Source organism: Staurois parvus, unplaced genomic scaffold, assembly GCF_062004578.1.
Source record: "Staurois parvus isolate SC_StPar_1 unplaced genomic scaffold, SC_StPar_1.0 ptg000420l, whole genome shotgun sequence".
NCBI classification, from domain to species: Eukaryota; Metazoa; Chordata; class Amphibia; order Anura; family Ranidae; genus Staurois; species Staurois parvus.
Genome location: NW_028318216.1, coordinates 3,018,657 through 3,029,092, shown reverse-complemented (window position 1 = coordinate 3,029,092; position 10,436 = coordinate 3,018,657). Strand labels below are relative to the sequence as shown.

The following is a 10,436-nucleotide window of genomic DNA, read 5'->3' as shown; positions in this document are numbered from 1 at the left end:
CCTCATGAGCACACATCAGTGCCACCTATCAGTGCTGCCTCATTAGCGCACAGCAGTGCCGTCTATCAGTGCAGCCTCATCAGTGCCGTCTATCAGTGCAGTTTCATCAGCGCAGCCTCATCAGTGCCATCTAATCAATACCGTCTATCAGTGCCGTCTAATCAATACCATCTATCAGTGCCGTCTAATCAATACCGTCTATCAGTGCCGTCTAATCAATACCGTTTATCAGTGCCCCCTCATCAGTGCAGCCTCATCAGTGCCGTCTATCAGTGCAGCCTCATCAGTGCCGTATAATCAATACCGTCTATCAGTGCAGCCTCATCAGTGCCATCTATCAGTGCAGCCTCATCAGTGCCGTCTATCAGTGCAGCCTCATCAGTGCCGTCTATCAGTGCAGCCTCATCAGTGCCGTCTAATCAATACCGTCTATCAGTGCAGCCTCATCAGTGCCGTCTATCAGTGCAGCCTCATCAGTGCCGTATAATCAATACCGTCTATCAGTGCAGCCTCATCAGTGAAGGAGAAAAATTACCTGTTTGCAAAATTTTATACTAGAAACAAAGAAAAACTTTTTTTCTACATTTTTGGTCTTTTTTTATTTGTTTAGCAAAAAATAAACCCCCAGTTCCCAGATAGCAAGGATAACTTGCTAAAAATGTGTGGCAGTGTTGAGTAGTAAGGCTGGCCATACATTATACAATTTTCTTGAGAATTTTGCTTTAGATTTACCAAAAACCATATAATATGAGGTCAAACCTAAACATTTCCAATTGTATCCAATTAGGCAGGCCCTTGCACTACATAGTTGAAGGTAAATCTAAAGGAAATTGGACAGAAGATTGTATAGTGTATGGCCAGCATTAGTCTTGTTAACTTGCTGCACATTTTCACTGGCAAGGTGTACACTTGCAGAGCACTTGAAGCACAAGTTCTAGTTGACACTTTTTCAATTTGTAGCAAATGTGTGTAGCAAGTCTCTAGCAAGAGCAATGTTGCCGTGATGAGTCTACAGCATGAGCCTCGCAAGTCTCATAACCCAATCAGAACAACTTGCAGAATGTTTGCAAAGAAAGTTGATCTGGAGTCATGCAATGCAGACTTGCTGCAATTGTGCGACAATCTTGTGAAGCCTGGCAAGTCTAACAATAGCTTAGCAAGTCATTTCAAACTTGCAGCTGAATTGCTTGCTGTCTGGGTTGTGATTAATACCAAGAGCTATTTGTGTGTTAAAATGTCATCTTGTCTCCAAATATCACCCAAACCGTCCTCCCGGCGCCTCCCACAACCTCCTGCTCTCTAGCTCCCTTGTCTCGATCTCCCATGCTTGTCTCCAGGACTTCTTCAGAGCCTACCCCATCCTCTGGAACTCTCTACCCCCAATTTATCAGACTATCGCCTACTCTGCTCACTTTTAGGCGATCTCTGAAAACCTATCTCTTCAAGAAAGACTATCCTGCCTTCAGCTAATAATGGAATCTTCTATTCCTCCTACATGTCCATCCCCCACAGTTATTACCTTTTGTACCACTAGCCCCTCCCTCTTAGATTGTAAGCTCCAAGGATCAGGCCCTCCTATCCCTCTTGTATTGAACTGTATTGTCTCCAGTTATATTGTAAAGCGCTGAGCAAACTGTTGGCGCTATATAAATCCTGTATAATAATAGTTTGGGTACAGTGTTGCATGACCGCGCAATTGTCATTCAAAGTGCGAGAGCGCTGAAAGGGGAACATTGGCCTGGGCAGGAAGGGGGTGAAGGTTCCCGGTATTGAAGTGGTTAAGTAGTACACGAAACTGAAAGCAGGGCCAGCGGCCAGGACATGTCTTTGTCTCCTAATGCGGAAGCCATTGAACAGACGGGTTGTATGATCACCAGCTGTACAAAGCATGCCCTCTCATGGCGGCGAGTCCTCGGACTACACTACGGGTGATCGGCCGATCTTTTTCGATCACATATCACCGTCCACCTCATACCAGCAAACTTCTAAAGAACGCCGCGAGCCCCTAAGTGGGCGTATCCTGGGAGGAGCCAGGCACCCAACTAGCAGCCAGCGAGCTCCCAGCTTCCACGCCTCTTCCTCGTGACGTAGCTCGCTGGGCGGGGTTATAGGGACGCTGCATCTCTTCTCTTCACTGGCATCGAAGTCAGTTCGGAAGTTTTCCGGAAGTAGCCGAAGGTTGAGGGATCTCGCGACCGGATGGAACGTTGAAAGCAACGGTCAGAAGAAGAGAGCGAGGAGGGGGGCTGGGGGGAGAAGTTGTGGTGGGGTGTCGGGAATAGGCGACATGTCGCGGGCTCTGCCTTGGAGTTGAGGACCCGGAGTAGCCGTAGAGGGCTGGTGTGGTGACCGGAGTGCACCGACAAGACGTTCCTTCCTGTGCCCCTTCCTTGTTCATGGCTTGTCCGGGACAGAACGAGGAGAAGGTGACCCGGCACACAGGTAGGTGACCCGGAGCGGGTGAGGGTGTCCATGTGTCTATGGTGTGTTCAGTATACAGTCCTCCCCATCACATCATTCTGGGATCGATCCCATGGAATGGAAAGCCTCCGAAGTCCTGATCAGCATTGGACGAGGAGCCCCGAACCTTCTTCTATCTCGGACGATGATAGGACACATCGTACACACTGGAGGGACTCTGCTCCCGGCTCTCACTCTACTCATCACATCCTGCTCTGGAGCATGCTGACCAATCAGCACCTAGCTTCTGCCTGTTCACTTCAGCTTTGATAATCAAAGCTGGAAGCTGATTGGTTGCCATGCACAGCTGCTCCATTCTTCAGAGAAGTTGAGGAATTAAAAAACAAAACAATTCTACTCTCAACCTAGGTGGAGGCTGCATCTGTGTCCTGCCACCTCTAAGACCAAGAACTGAGCAATCAAAGACCGCTGATCACTCTGTTCATGGTCTTCAGAGAGCTGGGGACTGCCAGTCACTGGCTCTCTGTTCTGCTCCTCCAGAGCTCACTGGATCGCCAGGCTGTAGAGGGGCTGATCTAGCTGCTGGTCTGGGTTTATCACGACTTTAAAGCCGAACTTTGCCCTAAATGCAAAGTTTTGCCTTCCATCCTGCCTCTTCTTTTCTATTTTTAGCACTTTTTTCTATTGGGGGTACCAGGTTTTGGCAGGGACCTGCTCCCACTTCTAGCCAGATTGTTGCATCATCCCCCTTAAATCTTTTGGGACTTGTCACAAAGTGCAGCACGGCTTGGGCATCAACAGTGGGAAGCTTGCTATGAAGCTGCAAGGAATCACAGCCGGCTGTCCAGTTAGAGCCGATTCACACATGTGCAGTGCGGTTTGAAGCGCAGGTTTCAGTCTCCGTTTACATATATGTGGGTTGGATGCAGTTTGAACTGCATCCAATCCGCATAACGTGAAAAAACATTGCTTCCTGTGGTGCTTGTTCACATATGTGCGGTGCAGATTTAGTGCGTTTTTAAAAAAGAGTCCTGTCTGATTTTTGAGCAGTTCGGTTCAGGTGTAGATTACAGGCTATTGACTTCTATGGTAACCATTTCTAAACCACATGTGTGAACAAGATAAGATTGTGAGCTGATCCTGTACTGAACCTGACGTGATCCTGACCTGGACTGCTGAACAGCTACTGTGTCAGTTAGCTGGGAAACCAGAGCTTCAATCCGCACCACACGTCTGATCACAGCTAATTGATACCGTAGTTGTTCAGCAGTTCATTTCATGTTTACATCAGGTTCAGGACAGGATTAGCTCTCGGGATTATCCTGTTCACGCATATGTGGTTCCCATAGAGGTCAATAGCCTGTAATCCGCACCTGAAGGCACTGCTCAGAAATCGGACATGACTCTTTTTCAAACCGCACTGAATCTGCACCGCCAGTACACCGGACATATGTGAACAGGCACCATAGGAAGCAATGTTTTTTCACGTCATGCAGATTGGGTGCAGTTCAAACTGCATCTAACCCACATATATGTGAACTGGCACTTAATATGCCGGGGACCCAAAGACTGGTGGTGAAGATCCAGCCAGGGTGAGGACAGTGCTGGATCCCTGGACAGGTAAGTGTGTGTGTGGTGGTGGTGGTGGTTGTTGTTGTGGGTTTTTTTTTTTGTGTAAGTCAGCAGATACAGGATTTGTAGCTGTTGACTTTGATTTTTATTCAAACAGGGCAAAGAACCACTTTAGGCCCCTTTCACATGGGCGTTCCATTTCTTTTCATCAGTTCAGTCTTCTTTTTTCCAGGAAAAAACTGATTAGTTTACATCCGTTTTTTAATCCATTTTCTGTCCGTTCCGTTTTTGTTTTTTTTTAACGGAAGAAAAAGTAGGGTTTTCTTCCGTTCAAAAAAATGGATGTAAACAGATGATCATCCATTTACATCCTCTACTCCATAGAAATGCATGGGTGTCTGTTTTTCATCTGTAAACGGACAGATGTAAAATGGACATACAGAACTCCCATGTGAAAGTGGCCTTAAAGTCGTAATCTCTCCAGAGTCTGAAGAGGCTCAGTGATGTCAGCTGACAGCAGACTTTAGCCCGCTGTTAGGTGAAAACCAGTCACAGGAGTGCAGAACAATGTGTCCTCCTGTGACTCACAGCTAAAAGGGCTTTGGCCATACTTCTCCTTTTAAAGAATATGTAAACCCAACATTTCATATTCCTGATATCGACTTGCTATACCATGTACTTGTATGAATAAGTATCCTGTTCTCTTTGTGTGAGATCCCTGGTGTTCCTGCCAGTCCTTCTGCTTTCCTATTAAAAACTGACCGCACTAGGCATGATAGCACAGCTTGGTCAGTTCTCTAGCTGTGCTGGGGCCTATGGGCTCAAATCACCCTGCATAGCACAAAAAAAACATGCAGGCACCTTTTTTTGAGTGGCACTGGTTCCGGATGGTGATATTTTTTTATTTATTTTTTTTTAAATGTGATCCGGTGCAGGTAAACGCACTGGGATTGCAACCTCTTCCACACTGCATATGTGTGTGTTTAATAAAAAAGGTATTTATAATGGCTTTTCTATCTATACACAAATGTTTTGTCTTTCATTTCTATTTTAAACAGAATTTGTTATTTTACAAGGTGAGGGTTTACATATTCATTAAGCTGCCCACCGATGGATCAAAATTCTGCTGGTTCAGCAGGGACCTGCCAAATTCTGATCAATTTATGGCTGTCGAACAGGACTGTTGGAAAACATTTGTCAGTCAGTGGCTCGCAGCTGCTGATCAGTGTATTCTAACAGTGGATCAGCCTGTATGTGTGGATGGGGGAATCTGTTTTTGTCATAGGCTGACGGAAGCATATAAGAAAAAGGGAAAAAAAAAAGTATTGCTAGCCTTGGGTCCCATTCACATACAACATCATAGGGTTGCCTTGCTAAACCGGAGTATGCAAAATCTGGTGCAGCTGCGCATGGTATCCAATCGGCTTCTAATTCCAGCTTGTGCAATTAAGCATTGGCAGCTGATCAGTTTCTGTCCAGAGCTGCACCAGATTTTGCACCACGCAGTTTTAGTAAATCAACCCGTGTGTGTTTTTTATTATAGGGGAAGGGGTTCACATGCTACATGTATAGAGCAGCCCATTCAATTCATCAGGTTCCCCTACAGATGATAAACTCAGCCAATCAGCTCCTGCATCTTTTTCTGGTACCAAAATATTTTATTATTATTATTATTATTATTATACATTATTTATATAGCGCCAGAAAGGTTTGCTCAGTGCTGTACATTATAGCTATTAAATTGAACATAAAAAGTTGGCTTGGCAGGTGAATAAACATGAGAAACCTTAAACAGTGTACCCAGGAGCTGGAAATGATTGAAACATGAGCTTACATTTGGATACAGTAAACAAATAGTTGCATAGCTCAAGTTAAACCTGAAAACTGTAGTAAGAGAATCACATACATAAGAGGCTCCTACACTTTTCTGAGCACCGAGCTTCGCATATTTTTATCATTCTGCTATTTGCAAAAAAAGCTTGCTGCATTTGGACTGGCATTAACAATGAATGGCACTACAAGCATTCACGATGGATGGCACTACAAGCATTCACGATGGATGGCACTACAAGCATTCACGCACTCCTGTAGTGTGAATACAGCTGTAGCAAAATGTGTGATCTGGAAACCTTTCCAGGACAACAATGACTTTACCTGTACTGTAGATGGGTCAAGAGTAGATCACTGATTGAGCTCTTCTGATTTTATCCTGTTATTATAAAATCACTCCAGCCTTCTGCTGAATTGTGGATGGACTTGGCTCGTGTCTCTCCAGTTGTCCTCGGGCTCCATGGCTGTACAAATCAGTGGGTGTCTATAAATGTCTGATGTCTCATGAAGCCATGTCTCTGTACTTTATTTTTATGATCATTATTTGATCAAATGTTCAAACTTTTAACCAGAGACAGATTTCTTGTATGCCTGTACATGTATTCTGCATGGCCAGTAAAGCTGATTCTGGAGATTGTGCTTGTGTTAAAGTGCAACTTGGGGCTCCTCTACATTGCAACCTCTGCGATCAGTGTGCAGTTTACATGCGTTTGTAAAATGTTGAGCACTTGCGGTGTACTTTCTAGGTTATTATTCTTTTTTTACGGAGTTGCATTTACTTGTGTCTGCAGTGCAATTGTGTGCATATCGGTACATTTACACATGAAAAAATGCAGCCTGCTGTATTTTGTTTCACACATGAAAGCACTACAGTGGTGTAAGCTTTTTGAAATACATATATTTTTTGTGCTACATTTAAAAACCTGTTAAACTGCATCTGGTGTAAAAGAGCCACAAGTATTCACTTCTGCTCCAATGATCCGATGTCTACAAGCTCCCTCACTGATGCCAACATCTTGTCTTCTCTTTATTTGGGTGGTGGGTCTTCAGCCAACCCCTGCACATGGGTGTTCATTCCAGAATACGAGCAGAGTGCTGAGTATGTACCCTGAGCTTGCCCAATTCGGTACCCTTTTTAGCCTGCACTCTCACCTGAGCAGAGCAAGTGCCTAGTGATTTTTGAGGGCAGGTTCCCACTTGTGCAGAAAGCTATGTTTTTATGTAGAAGAAAAATGTAGATCTCTGTAAGGGCATACAGAAACATTGGTTTTCTGTGTGTTCTGCTCAAACTTCAATGCAGCGGTCAGCCAGGGGGCAGACTGGTGGGGAATACTGCAACATGTCTGCATTTTTCTGCACAACTCCCTAGCTTTCTGTTGCACCGTGCATTGCAGCTCAAAATTTCTATTACGAAAACAAAAAAAGGGAAAAACGGTGCCTTGTGTTGTAAAAATGCAAGGCACTGTCCCTGCAAAACCTTCCCAGATACTAGCAAAGAAAAATGGAAGGGTTTTTTTTTTTTTTTTTTTTCCCCCCCTGTGGGTAGTGTAAATCCAGCCTTGGTATGGTAACCAGCATTTTTTCGCACTGGATAACACAGATTTCTGCTAAGGTCAATAAAAACAATTGTTTTCTATGTGCCCCGTTCACAGCATGTCTGCATTTTTCTGCACCACACAGGATTACAACTTGCACTGCAGTGCAACACATCATGCTGCTTTGCTGAGGAATGGAGTGCCACTTTTTGATGCTTCAAATAAAGCAAAAATAGTAAGCCACGTGATGCACTAAAACACACATTGCACCTCTCACTGCTGGAGATCACATTGACCGCTTCCCCTTTGACAGCTTACAGTGCGGAGTAGTTTTTTTTTGTTTGTTTTTTTGAAGCTTTTTTGCAGATATTTCAGGTGTGTTGCATATAAATATATTGACAAAATAGGGTAAGAGAGCAAAAGGGGTGACCTCTTTGGATTGCTGCTGCTCTTTCACCTTTTGGTCAGTAGCCTGTGTTAGGAGACAATATACAAAGTCTATAACTATAAAGCTGGCAATACACTATATCATTTATTTGTGCAATCTTATTTAGATTTACCAACAACATACAGTGTAAAGATGTGTCTTGATTCATAATAAATGGATTAAGGTTTGTCTTCCTTTTACATAGTTTTAGTAAATCTTAAAGTGGTTCTAAAGTCTAAGGGTTTTTTCCTTAAAGCGGAGTATGTTGAACAAATCAAACAAAAACTGTAGCTGCTGACTTTTAAAGTACAGACACTTACCTGTCCCTCAGTCCAGCGATGTCCTCACTACCGCTGGTTTCGCTGGCTGTCTTCTCTCCCTGTTGCTGGCATCTTCAGTGTGGGCTCCCGGCTGTGACTGCTTGCAGCTTCACAGCCGGGTGTCCACTGCACATGCGCGAGTAGCTCTTTGTTTTGTGAATTGTCCGTAGTCTTCTGGGACCTGTTGCCTTAGCTAAAATTTGAGTACTTGCTCCCCAAAGGTGCCAGTCCTTAGTGGGGGACAAAAACTTAAAGCGAAACTTCCCCTTTTGGGTGGAGCTCTGCTTTAATGCATTCCCTGCATTAAAATGGTAGCAAGCACTGCTTCGACACTTGTGTGTACAGGTCAGCTTGTATTAAAGCTTGCATGCAGGTACAAGGAACACACGTTTAGGAGATATTCACTGTTTCTGCAGTTGGTGACGTCACCGGTGCATGTGCTCTGAAGGGACCGCATACTCATGCCATCCTTTCAGAGCTCTGTGCCGCGGGAGTGACTTTGTTGCGGCCCAGCTATTCAAATGGGTAGAACCTATGAACATGGAAGGAAGACCAGGTGAAGATGGAAGCCCTGTCAGAGGTGACCGTGTGCTGCTGGAGGACTTCATTTTAAGGTACGTCTTTCATAATGTGCTAGTATGCAATGAATAATAGCACATTATTCCTTTTACTTGCAGGATGGTTGTTTTATTTTTGCCAGAGTTTACTACAGTTTTAAAGTTTAAAAAAAAACAACAAAAAAAACACTCCAGTGCCTATTTTCCCCCTTTCCCAGAACACTTACCTGAGTGTTCCCATAATCCATAGCTGTCCCATCTCCTCTTCTCACAGGAGACAGAGCAGCAGGAGCTCAGTGCAGATGAGCTACTTGCATAGACATACACAACCCAGCTCAGGTGTGTGCCCACTTCCATAGACACACAGCAAGCTCGGGAGCATGCCCGAATGAGCTGCCAGCTTTCTTTGGAGGCAACCAGGAGAAGGGGAGAGCGCCACAGGGGGGGGGGGGAGGGAGTCCAGAAGAGGAGTTGGGGACCACATTGTACAATAGCATTGCACAGAGCAGGTAAGTATAGCTTGTTTTTTTTGTTTTCCATTTAAAAAAAAAAAAAAAGCCTTTACGGTCACTTTAACCACTTTGCCTCTTACACTTGTTCATGTGCTATAGACCAGATATATTTTTACTTTTATGCTATGGGCCTGTTTATTCTGCAATAACTTAAGGTGGTGGGTTTTTTTTTTTCCTTTATATTTTCTTGCAGCAGGGATGCACAATTTACATCCCCAATGACATGAGGTTCCTAGCGCTGGGTAGGTGGAATTTTTTTTTTTTTTTGTGGACATCTGCCCTGCTGAAGTCAACGGGACACAATTTTGGATTTAACAGCTATTGTCACTTGAGAAATCACTTTGCGTGTAGCTGTTGCCCAAAAGAAGCTCCTGTTCCTTTTTGGGCATCAAGCTTCATGAATTGCGATTTTGCTGAGATTGCCGTGCAGTAAATTGCGGCAAAACCGTACAACGTTTTAGGTGCCATTAAAAATGACACCTGAACATGCATTTTGAGATTGGGGACAGAATAACACAGGTGTGAACGGGGCCTAACGGAGAGGACACCGGAGCTTGATTTGGTTGCTCGGCAGGCGCTAGTACTGAGCACTCAAGGGCTTCCATGTGAGGGTAACCTGAAGAAATAAAGGTGTGATTATTTATTTATTTATTTTTTATCCCTCTCATTGGGGCCCACGCCTTACTTACTAGCTCAGCAGATGCTTCTGCTGTGTGTTCAGAGCTCAACACTCCCCTTTCCGGATGAGCATCCAATCGGTGCTCATTACACTACAAGGTCTCTCCCCTCCCTGCTTGTTCCCAGGTGGGTTGCTGGAGACACGCAGGGAGGGGAGTAGAAGATAAAAAGCGCAATGTTAAAAACATTAAAAGTCGCCATAAAGCCACTTTAGTTTTGAAAAGCCCCAGACGTTCCTAAAAGCACCTCAGATTTAAATATGATTGTGGTTGAAAACATTTTTTTTTTTTTTTTTTTTTTTGTCAGGACAAAAAAAAATGTCCACGCCCCTGTTTGCAGCCAGCAATGTTTTTTTTTTTGTTTTTTTTTTGTTTTTTAGCAGCTTCAGTTTAAAAATAGTGGTACATTTTATTCTGTAATATGTCCTGTTTAAAATGACACTAAAATTTTGATTCTGGTACAAAGCATTGCAAAATTATTTGCATATGAATTATGTTTTTTTTCCCCCCAATTCTGCGCTCAGGCGAACTTCTCTGTGGCTGCATGGAGAAGCACAGGATCTGGCAGAGCAGTTCTGTCATCCT

At 44.1% G+C, this 10,436-nt stretch overlaps 1 protein-coding gene across 1 annotated transcript in view; it reads left to right on the top strand.

The window, feature by feature from the left end:
* The first annotated feature begins 2,117 nt into the window (after positions 1-2,117).
* The window catches only part of GMCL1 (germ cell-less 1, spermatogenesis associated), a 175,771-nt gene continuing 167,452 nt past the window's right edge, over positions 2,118-10,436 (top strand). Inside the window, exon 1 of the mRNA XM_089687192.1 lies at positions 2,118-2,442. The gene's annotated coding sequence lies outside the window, so the exon portion shown is untranslated. The remainder of the gene's footprint in view (positions 2,443-10,436) is intronic.